Source organism: Chanodichthys erythropterus, chromosome 7, assembly GCF_024489055.1.
Source record: "Chanodichthys erythropterus isolate Z2021 chromosome 7, ASM2448905v1, whole genome shotgun sequence".
In the NCBI taxonomy this organism is placed as follows: Eukaryota; Metazoa; Chordata; class Actinopteri; order Cypriniformes; family Xenocyprididae; genus Chanodichthys; species Chanodichthys erythropterus.
Genome location: NC_090227.1, coordinates 14,776,326 through 14,788,420, shown reverse-complemented (window position 1 = coordinate 14,788,420; position 12,095 = coordinate 14,776,326).

The following is a 12,095-nucleotide window of genomic DNA, read 5'->3' as shown; positions in this document are numbered from 1 at the left end:
TTGGAGCGACCTATGCCTGTTACAGTAACTTCCATGTTACACAAAACATACAAATTTTGAGTTTTTGATAGGATTCCTATATAGAAAAATCACTCCCTGCCCTCCAGACTCATTTGTGCTGCTGCTGTGACGTTATGTGCAAGAACCTATTAATAAATGCAAAGTTAAGTTCCCCCCGCCCCCGCCCCCGCCCCCGCCCCCCAATTATTTTTTTTATGCTGATCTGAAAAATGATCTGATAAGTGACTTCATAACCATGATGTGATCTGAAGCATAAGTTTTGTGATCCGTTGAACCACTATGAGTAAACATTAACATGAAATAATAATGAACTGCATTTGTACAGCATGTATTCATCTTTGTTCGTTTTAATTTCAAAATTAGTAATAAATTATTAAAACGAAGAGTTGTATTTGTTAACATTAATGTACTGTGTAGTAACATGAACAAATTATAAATAGCTATATATATTTTTTATTAACTATTAACTTTAAGTTAATGTTATTTAATACATTAAGTGATGTTAACAAAGTGTTACAACAAATTCAACACAACAGATTGTGGTTAAAGTAGTTTATATCTATTTACTATGTATATGTGTGTGTATATATGTGTGTGTGTATATATATATATATATATATATATATATATATATATATATATATATATATATATATATATATATATATATAAAATTGTGAAATAAAGGCATTATTAATGATTATAGTTCAGAGAAACAAATATTGATAATCATTGAAACTGATTATAATTATTGATTACTGATTACTAATTATATTAGTGTAATTACCTATCAATGTGAATGAGTATGAACTGAATTTTGTTTTCCACTGTTTTCCAGAAGACTTTCAGAACTCATAAGGTAACCCATCTATGGCTTGTCATTGTGAAAATACAGGCAATATAAGAGCTATTTGTCTTAAAGTTGTGAATACATTATTTTATAGTGTATAAGTTAATTGAAAGCATAATTGATAATTGACAGTTGATGATCACAATTGATAATTGACTACAAGAAGATTTTGATATCAGTGTTTTTTTAACTACCATGTTTAGAATGTTTTTTGGTAAAAATGTATTGTACAAATTATTTATTAGGGCAAAAATTATTCAGGTTTTTGCTCATGAAGTTATGATGAATTTTATATATTAAACATCACACTCTAATAACCGTAGAAAAGGTTTTCTGGCGGTCCCAGGTGGCCAAGAGGAGGAATGCTGAGCGTTATACGCTTGGTTCCTTCATGGAGTTCACAGAGGTTATGTCTCCTCTTCCAAAAAAGGCAGCTTCTATCAGCTCTCTACAACAGAGCATTCACATGGAAAACTCTGACATGGTAAACTCAAAGAACTATCCAAATTGCCGTGAGGCTCTCAAAACTGTTCCTAAGTCTGCCACAAGTGTTGTCACAAGTTGTGGCGAGGGGGGTGTGGTTCAGCGAGGTCTGCAACCGGAGAGAATAGCGGGAGACGCTTGGTAAGTGAGTGGGTTGAATACAAATCACGAACACCTGTTTCTCATTCCATTGATTGGCACGGAGACAGGATAAAACGCCGTGAGAAGCAGGAGCGTGGGAGAGAGAGGGGAACTGCTGACTGAATCGTGTCAAGTTACTTGGAGCGAAGCCCTTGTGGATGGTGTATACCGAACCTGGAGTGAAGCCCTTTGTGGATTGTTCATTTTTGTTGTTGTGCACTGCACAGTCTTTCTGTTGAACCTTTTTGAAAGCCAATAAAGTCTCAGTCAGCAGTTGTTCGTCGACCCTGTCCTCTTCCTTCCCCAACTACGAACTTAACTGTTCTACACAAGTGTTCCCACAAGTGTTCTAAAGTCTGTCACAAGTGTTGCCACAAGTGTTCCAAAGTCTGTCACAGGTGTTGCCACAAGTGTTCCAATGTCTAAGAAAAACTGGAGTGATAATACAAGAACATTGCATGTCAATAACTCTGATCGTTCTCCACAGAAAGTCATAAAAGGTTCCTTCCACCAAGGTGACTATCGGTTTGGCATCAACCGTGGCAGCCAGTGTGCAACAAACAGTATCGCAGCAGTCATGACTAGTGTGCTGAAGGATGTGCTGACATGGACCACTGAAGATCTGAATGCTGTTTTGTTGCATGGAGATGAGCTGTACACATCTATGCGATTGCAGGGGAAGATCGATCCAACAAAGCGGGGTTTTGTTTCTATTGCAGAACTGCCAACAGTGCACACACTCTATAACACAACATTCACAATAAACCTTGGTGAATCTTTCTCAGGTGTGATTGGTGTTGATTTATATGATGAATCGTTGCAAGATGTGTCCATGTCCATAGAGGTAGCACTTCAGAGGGCCCTGTTTCAGTTTGATGCATGTTTGTTAAACATTCACGAATTACATTTGTGCAGTCATAAAGGCGGGGTCAACATTTGCTGCAGTCGATTCCCATTCACGAAATGTTAAGGGTATTGTTGAAACGCGTGGAGGCACAAGTGTAGTAGTTTACTGTGATGACTTACACATGTTGTGTAGTCATGTTGGTAACCTTGCTATGTCACTGAATGCTCAGGGAAAACCATTCGAAGTCACGAGTGTGAAGGCAACAGCAATCGGTAAGGCCACTGAGACGAGTTCTTGTATGTTTGGTCAACAAAGCTGCGACACACAAGTTTCACATACAAGGGCAGCAGAGAATAAGTCTACTGAAGACCATGGTAAACAAACACATGTAGACAAACCAGCAATTCTGTGTAAAATGGATCAGACATGCCTTGATTCAAGTAAGGAAAAGAAAATGGTGCAGACAGAGTCCAAACATACTTGTGTACGGAAGTTGCAGGATAATTTAATAATGGATGATGTCATTATTGTAGATACAGTAAATACTGAGTCAAGTTAATTTAAGCCTGGTCAACAAAGCGGCACACATGTTTCATTTGAAAGGGCAGCAGAGCGGAGTAAGTATGGTATTGACCATGGTAAACAAAATTGTGTAGACAAACCAACAACTCGGCGCAAATGGGATCAGACATGCCTGGATTCAAGTAAGAAAAGGAAGCAAGTGCAGACTGAGTCAAAACTTACTCACGTAAGCAAGTTGCATGATAATTTAATGGATGATGTAAATATTGGAGATACAGTAAATACTGATTTCAGTTTCAAAACTTTAACATCTGCAGATCAGGATGCTTTGTGTGCTCGTTTACAACTGACTAATGAAAGCGTTGGTGTTAAAGCCAGTAATGCGTGTTCTCTAGGACTACCGTGCAAAACAAAGTCCATTAAAGGAGATGGTAATTGCTTGTTTAGATCAATAGCACATACGGTATGTGGCAATGAAGAGAAACACCTGAAAATTAGACGTACCGTTGTAAAACATCTTGAAACTAACAGTTCTAGATTTGTGAGATATTTAAGTGAAGAGTACAGATCAATGAATGATTATTTGACGCAGTCTAGAATGTATTTTTCCGGAACGTGGGGAAGTCATGTGGAACTGTTTGGTCTAGCTGACTTTCTAAAAATAAATATAATGACTTTTAATGTTGACAGATGGAACGCGCATTTCCCTACCAAACCGTTATTTACAGATAATGCCATCTATTTAAAGCACTGCAATGGAAATCACTATGAAGTTTTTACATGTGTTAAACATTAACATCAAGAAAATGTTTGTGCAGAAGCGTGTAATGTTGAAGTGGATGATCAGAGCATAAGTCACAATTTGCGAAAAAGGAAATTAAATGACACACAAGAGTCCTCTAAATGTAAAAGAGAACGTGAGAGATACCACAGCAACACTGATTTCAGACAGAAAAAAATAGAGCAGTTAAAATCCAAATACTGTGACAACATTGACTATAGGCAAAGAAAGATTGAGAACTCTAAAGCAAAATACTGTGACGACTGTGATTATAGGCAAAGAAAGATTGAGAACTCTAAAACGAAATACTGTGATGACAGTGATTATAGGCAAAGAAAGATTGAGAACTCTAAAGTGAAATACTGTTATGACAGTGATTATAAAGAGAAAAAACTTGAAAATCTTCGAGAAAATTATAAGAACAATATTAATGTACAACAGTCAAAACGTGAACATTCAAAGTTGAAGTATTCCAGTAATGTAGATTTTCAAAGACGTGTTCGTCAGTATTCTCAGACCAAGTATGAAAGCAACAAAGCCTTTAGAGCAAATGTATGTGAATATTCAAAGAATAAATATCGCAGAAACCCTACATTTAAAGCAAGTGTATGTGAATACTCAAAGAATAAATATCGCGGAAACCCTTTAAAGCACGTGTGTGTGAATTTTTAAAGAATAAATATCGCAAAAATCCTATTTTCAGAGCATGTGTACGTGAATACTCAAAGAATAAATATCGCAAAAACCCCACATTCAAAGCACGTGTATGTGAATATTTAACCCTCTACTGCATAGTGTTGCCATATGGCAACATACTCTTTATGTTAATTTCCTTGCCACCGTCTCTTTAAGAGAACATTCTAGTTCCCATTCAGTCAGTCACGTTCGACGTTACGTCGATACTGACGTAATGGGGTCTCGCTAGGGAGCCCAATCACCTCCAAGGATACAAAACAAGCCAATGGGAATTGGCCTGTGAGATTTACATGCCGGTCCCCTCCCCCGGCATCCGGGTATAAATAGGGCCGGCATACTCACCTTCATTCATACTTTTGCTTCGGAGCTGATCGGCTGATCATCTTTCACCTCCTAAAAGAGTGAAAATTTCAGAAAGAGCAAAAACAGCAATTTTAATTGCTATAAGGACACGGTCCTACAACAGCAATTTTAATTGCTACATCCTGTTTTTGTTCCGGTGGCCTGCTCGAGTCTCTCCAGCTGGTGGGAAGGCACATTCAGCGGTGGGGGTGACGACGCGCCTCCCACAGGACGGTGCTACGCCCATCCCTGGGTGCTTCGGCTGGTGAGGTATACTGAAAGAGCAAGAACGGGCGATCAGCGTCTTTTTCAAGATGTCTTTTCGTCCGTGTGTTTCTGGATGCGGTCGTTTCCTGACCTCTTCTGACGGCCACGATCACTGCCTCACGTGTCTGGGTAGACCGCACGCTGAGTCGGCGCTCGTGGATGGTACATGCCCTCACTGCGAGGGCATGTCCATGTTGGTGTTGAGATCGCACCTCTCCTTCTTTGATACGGAGGTGAGAGGCCCCTCTGTCACTACCCTACCGTCAGCGGCTGTAGCGGCCGCTGGCCAGGCTAGTGCTCTGGGAGATCTGAGGATCACGGTGGGAGCCACTTCGTCGGGTCCTTCCCCACGAACCTCCCACCCCTCAACAACACCATGTGCCGTTCAGATGCCGCCTGCTGTCGCGGGGCCCTCTTCGGGGGTGCCCCACGTCACTTTTGGCGCTCCAGAAGAGGATCGGATGTCTATCGCTGCATCGGGGAGTGGGTTGAACGGCTCAGAGTCCGACCTCAGGGGCGGTTGCTCAGTCGGAGGTGGACTCTGAGTTAACAGCCATGCTTGCCCGGGCCGCTGCGAGCATCGGGCTCGAGTGGAACCCTCCACCGTGTCCCGAGCGCTCGCGGCTGGTTGACTGGTTTCTGGGGTCGGGCCGTAGCGCGCAGCCGCATCCCGCCCCAGTGCCGTTCTTCCCGGAGGTGCATGAGGAGCTCCAGAAGACCTGGTTGGCACCTCACACTGCCAGACTGCGGTCTTCTGCCTCCTCCACTCTCACTACCCTCGATGGAGGAGCCGCCAAGGGATACGTGGACATCCCACAGGTGGAACGTGCGATTGCGGTGCACTTGTGCCCGCAGTCCGCGGCACCTGGAGGAATCGTCCGCGGCTCCCGTCCAAGGCGGGTAAGACCACGGCCGCTCTCGCTGCCAAGGCTTACTCTACTGCTGGACAGGCGGCTTCTGCCCTGCACGCCATGGCTATTCTGCAGGTCCATCAGGCTAAAGCCCTGAAGGAACTGCACGAGGGTAGTGCTGATCCAGGGGTGCTTCAAGAGCTGCGCGCCGCGACCGACTTCGCCCTCCAGGCGACGAAAGTCACGGCACGCGCCCTGGGTCAAACGATGTCCACCCTGGTGGTCCAGGAACGGCATCTTTGGTTGGACCTGGCTGAGATGAGGGAAGTCGACAAAGCTCGCTTTCTTGACGCCCCCATCTCCCAGGCCGGCCTCTTCGGCGACACCGTCGAGGACTTTGCCCAGCAGTTCTCGGCGGTGCAGAAGCAGATGGAGGCCATCAAACACATCTTGCCCAGGCATGATGATGCCACCAATCCACCTCGGGCTGTGCCTCCGTCTGCTCCTCGCCGAGGGCGTCCCCCTGCGGCTCAGGCTCCTGTGAGGTTGGAACCCTCCCATCCTACTCGAGCCACCCGCAGGAAGGCCACGCCCCCCGCCCAGACCGCCAAGCCTCCTTCCAAAAAGAAGAAGGCTAAGAAGCGGCCCAGAGACGGGAGACCCGGAGGTTTCGGAGGCTGCTCAGGAGACGGGGACCGCTCCGAAAATCCTGTGTTGTTTTTTTTCTGATCCGCCCTTTCAATAAAAGAGCAATTTCTGAAACCTCTGGGTCATATAAGAAGGTCTGCGCTGGGGGTGAGCGAGCTTTCGCTCCCTCTCTCTCAGCCATTCCTTCCTTCGCCACAGGCAGGGTCTTGGCGCCCCGGGAACGCAATGCCTTCCCACGCCACCCTGCCCACTCGGAGCCATGTGAGTGGACCCCACTCACAGCCTCGACTTCGGGACGCACTGCCTCCCGAGTTGGGCCACAGTGCTCCATGCTGCCCCCCTGTGGGTACTTCTGTTGTCCGAATGGTTCCACTCGTACAGAGCTTGGGGGCGTGGCTACGCCTTCCCAACCCGTCCAGGTGGCTCATTCGGACAATCAGACTCGGCTATGCGATTCAGTTCGCCAGGCGTCCCCCCAGGTTCAGCGGCGTTCTGTTCTGCGGGCGGAGATTGCGGTTCTTTTGGCGAAGGACGCAATAGAGCCTGTCCCTGCAGCCGAGATGAAGTCTGGGTTTTACAGCCCTTACTTCATAGTACCCAAGAAAGGCGGGGGGTTACGACCAATCCTGGACCTGCGTGTCTTGAATCAGGCCCTTCACAGGCTCCCGTTCAAGATGCTCACGGTGAAACGCATTCTCACGTGCGTTCGCGCCCAGGATTGGTTTGCAGCTATCGACCTGAAGGACGCGTACTTTCATGTCTCGATCCTTCCTCGACACAGACCGTTCCTACGGTTTGCGTTCGAGGGGCGGGCATATCAGTACAGGGTCCTACCCTTCGGGCTGTCCCTGTCTCCTTGCGTCTTTACCAAAGTCGCAGAGGGGGCCCTTGCCCCGCTCAGGGAAGTGGGCGTTCGCATCCTCAACTACCTCGACGACTGGCTCATTTTGGCCCAGTCGCGAGAGCAGTTGTGCGAACACAGGGACCTGGTGCTCAGGCACCTCAGCCAGTTGGGGCTTCGGGTCAACCGGGAGAAGAGCAAGCTCTGCCCCGTACAGAGCATCTCTTTTCACGGTGTGGAGCTGGACTCAGTCAACATGACAGCACGTCTCACCAACAAGCGTGCACAGTCAGTGCTGAACTGCCTGAACTCGTTCTCGCGGAAAACAGCGGTCCCACTGAAACAATTTCAGAGGCTCCTGGGGCATATGGCATCCGCAGCCGCGGTTACGCCGCTCGGACTGCTTCATATGAGACTGCTTCAGCACTGGCTTCACGACCGGGTCCCGAGGTGGGCATGGCACCGTGGCTCACTCCGTGTGGTCATCACACCGGAGTGTCGCCGCACATTCAGCCCGTGGTTGACCTTGCTTTTCTATGGGCCCCTAGTACAAGTGTCCAGGCATGTTGTTGTTACAACAGATGTCTCCACCACCGGCTGGGGTGCCATATGCAGTGGCCAGTCGGCATCGGGCTCCTGGACAGGACCCCATCGCCATTGGCATATCAACTGCCTCGAGTTGCTGGCAGTACTCCTTGCGCTGCGCCGGTTTCGACCGCTGCTGCAGGGCAAGCACGTACTGGTCCGGACGGACAACACATCGGCGGTAGCATACATCAACCACCAGGGTGGTCTACGCTCCCGTCGCATGTCGCAACTCGCCCGCCATCTCCTTCTGTGGAGTCAGCGCCGACTCAGGTCGCTGCGTGCCTTCTACATCCCGGGCGAGCTCAATCGTGCAGCCGACGCGCTCTCACGACAGCTCACGCTCCCGGGGGAATGGAGACTCCACCCCCAGGCGGTCCAGCTGATATGGAGCCGGTTCGGGGAAGCACAGGTGGACCTGTTTGCTTCTCTGGAATCCGCCCATTGCCAGCTGTTTTATTCGCTGACCGAGGGGACCCTCGGCACGGATGCACTGGCACACAGCTGGCCCCGGGGCCTACGCAAATATGCGTTTCCCCCAGTGAGCCTCCTTGCACAGACACTGTGCAAGGTCAGGGAGGACGAGGAGCAGGTCTTGCTAGTTGCGCCGTACTGGCCCAACCGGACCTGGTTCCCGGAACTCATGCTCCTCGCGACAGCCCATCCCTGGCGCATCCCCCTGAGGAAGGACCTCCTCTCTGAAGGTCTATGTGGCCGCCATCGCAGCACATCACGATGTGCTCGACGGCAAGCCACTAGGAAAGCACGACCTGATCATCAGGTTCCTCAGAGGCGCCAGGAGGTTAAATCCCCCTAGGCCTCGCCTCATTCCCTCCTGGGACCTCTCCGTCGCCCTGAGGGGCTTATGGGGAGCTCCCTTCGAGCCCCTAGAGTCAGTCGAGCTGAAACATCTGTATCTCAAGACAGTGCTCCTGACCGCGCTCGCCTCCTTCAAGAGGGTTGGGGACCTCCAAGCATTTTCGGTCAGCGATTCGTGCCTGGAATTCGGGCCGGACTACTCTCAGGTTATCCTGAGACCCCGGCCTGGATATGTGCCCAAGGTTCCCACCACTCCCTTCAGGGACCAGGTGGTGAACCTGCAAGCACTGCCCCCAGAGGAGGCAGACCCAGCCCTTGCGTTGCTGTGTCCCGTTCGTGCTCTGCGCGTTTACGTGGATCGCACGCAGAGCTTCAGAAGCTCTGAGCAGCTCTTTGTCTGTTTTGGAGGTCAGCAGAAGGGAAAGGCTGTCTCCAAACAGAGGTTGGCCCACTGGATAGTGGATGCCGTCGCCTTGGCGTACCAGTGCCAAGGCGAGCTGTGCCCTCTCGGGTTGCGAGCTCACTCCACTCGGGGTGTTGCTTCCTCCTGGGCGTTGGCGCACGGCGCCTCTGTTGCAGACATTTGCAGAGCTGCAGGCTGGGCGACACCGAACATATTCGCGAGGTATTATAACCTCTGAGTGGAACCGGTGTCCACCCGTGTGCTTTCTACTCGTAGTTAGCCATGGGTGTTCGCTTGCTGTGCCATTTCCCTCGGGAGAGGGAATGCGAGCACTTTTTCCGCTCCTCAGTTCAGTTCCCCGTAACGGCGAACCCTGTGGAGTTCCTCCTGCATCTTGCGGCGGCCAGACGTGGCGGCCAGACGTGGCGGCCAGACGTGGCGGAGGCGTGCGGCGCTAGGTCCAGTACTCGTGTGTATGCCCAGTTGGTCTGCCCTTGTACTGGGCTAGATGCCCATATGTCGTGATTCCCCTCGGGTAATCCCATATGTGTTTGTCCACGGTAAGGTTTCCCTGACGGTAAACCTGTGTCTTTCCCTGGGCGGCTTCGTTTTGCCCCGTCTCTGATTGCTAGTCGTTCCTCCCGAAAGGTAGGACCTACATCAGAGATCTTCCATATGCATTACTGTTCTCAGACCAGTCCATATGCCGGCCCTATTTATACCCGGATGCCGGGGGAGGGGCCCGGCATGTAAATCTCACAGGCCAATTCCCATTGGCTTGTTTTGTATCCTTGGAGGTGATTGGGCTCCCTAGCGAGACCCCATTACGTCAGTATCGACGTAACGTCTCCGTTCCCTCCTTCTGGGAACGGGGGTTACAATAGTAACCTAGACGTTTTTTTTTATTGGTAAGAGAAGACCTTAATTTAGCCAATGATGTGCTTTGGTTAAGTCACATGACATGCATTTTTTTTCTGTGACGCGATATCTGACAGACTGCCATCTCTTGTCGGTAGTTGCTGAAAGCAAACTAAAACATCAGTAACAAACAAGGACCTGCCCATGTCACATTCACAAAAAAAATGTTAACATCATCTCAGGTAAGGTATGATGACATATTCACCACTCAAAAATGTTTTTATGAAATTAGTTTTTGGTAAATCGAGAAAATGTCTGTGTTGCCATATGGCAACACTGCGCAATAATGGAATGACATTATTATAATAGGTTAGATAGATAGCAAAGATCAGCTGCAGTCTGTTAAGCTATAACAATAAAAACATTAATGCTAGTGATATAATGTTGATTAGTCGTATGTTAAGGACTGCCATGGCATTTGTATTATGGATTAAATCAACATCAGAGATCTGCCATCACAGCCATGTATACTGGCCCAGACCAACCACTGTCCTACCATGGTGTCTCAAAAAGGCAGGTGTAAGTGGCTGTAAGTGTATTGTAAGTGTGAAGAGCACCAAATGTGATGTCTACATGTGTCTCACCTTTGGAAAAAAAAATGCTTTTTGAAGTTTCATACAGAAAAATGGTGAAATTTAAAGAATATAAAGCATTATTCAGCAAAAGAGAATGGAAAAACACAAGATGTTGGAAAATAAGTATAAGGTATTGTTTATAATTACTGCTAAAACTTATAATAGCACTAATTGATTCAATACAAACAACATTTCTGAGGAAAAATATGAACTATATACACTTACACTTATTTTAAGTTTTTCCACTATTGTACATTGTTGCTATATGGTAACGTATCATAAAGTACCTTAAAATAATATTTTTTTCCAAAATTTTTTCTTTAAGTTAAGCCATTCTAAGAAAAGAAAAAGAGTCAAATATTTTTTTTTCATAGATTTATCATAATGCGTGCGGTAGAGGGTTAAAGAATAAATATCGCAAAAATCCTATTTTCAGAGCACGTGTACGTGAATACTCAAAGAATAAATATCGCAAAAACCCCACCTTCAAGGCACGTGTATGTGAAATTTTAAAGAATAAATATCACAAAAAACCCACCTTTAAAGCAAGTGTATGTGAATACGCTAAAAAGAAATACCACAATAATGAAAACTTTCGTATGAGTAAACTACAAAAACGATCTGAAATTTCCGCAAAACAGCAGCAGAGACAGAGAGACATTGATTTCACTATTAATCAGTTTCATCAAGAAGTCAGAACAGGTTTTTAAGTCAGAACATTTTACCAATTCCAATCCACATCAATCTTAATAACTACTATTAATATTGTTTTTAATCATTTATAAGTGATATATAATTGTTCATGAAGGCTGGAAATGAAGAATGCCCTATATTCAGGTGTGCAGAATTATTAGGCAGGTTTTCTTTTACAGATAAAATGAGCCAAAAAAGAGATTTAACTCAGACTGAAAAGTCAAAAATTATTAAATACTCATGAGAAGGACGCAATACTAATGTAATACTAGAAATTGCAAAGTTAAAGCATGACCATTGGACAGTGAAATGCTCATTGGGTCAGCGGGGTCATACAAAAACAGCTGGAGAAGAATAGACACGTTAACTGCAAAATAATTAAGAATTAAGGTGAAGAATTAAGTGTGAAACCATCAGGAACCCTTTAGTCTCCAGCGCCACCATTTCCCAGTACTGAAACCTACCTGGAGTCTTCAGAAGTGTGAGGTGTCAGGATCTCAGAGACTTAGGTTAGGTGAAGAATCCTAAAAAGTGACCTGCTCTTAATAAGAATCATAAGCTGAAGTGTTATAAAGTACATGAAGACTGGGTTTTTATAGGCCTTATAGACAGACAGCTTGAGAGTGATTCCTGAAGGACCAGCACCACATCCTCTTGTACCACTGTTTGAAGAATTTATTTTCCAGAATCTGGCAGTAAGGTGTGGGAGTTCACTTTTAGTCCATTTCTTATCCTGAAATGTCCATCTTGCAGAGATGGACTAAATGATCTTCCAAAACTTACTGTATATATCGAACACAGTTGTATCTCTA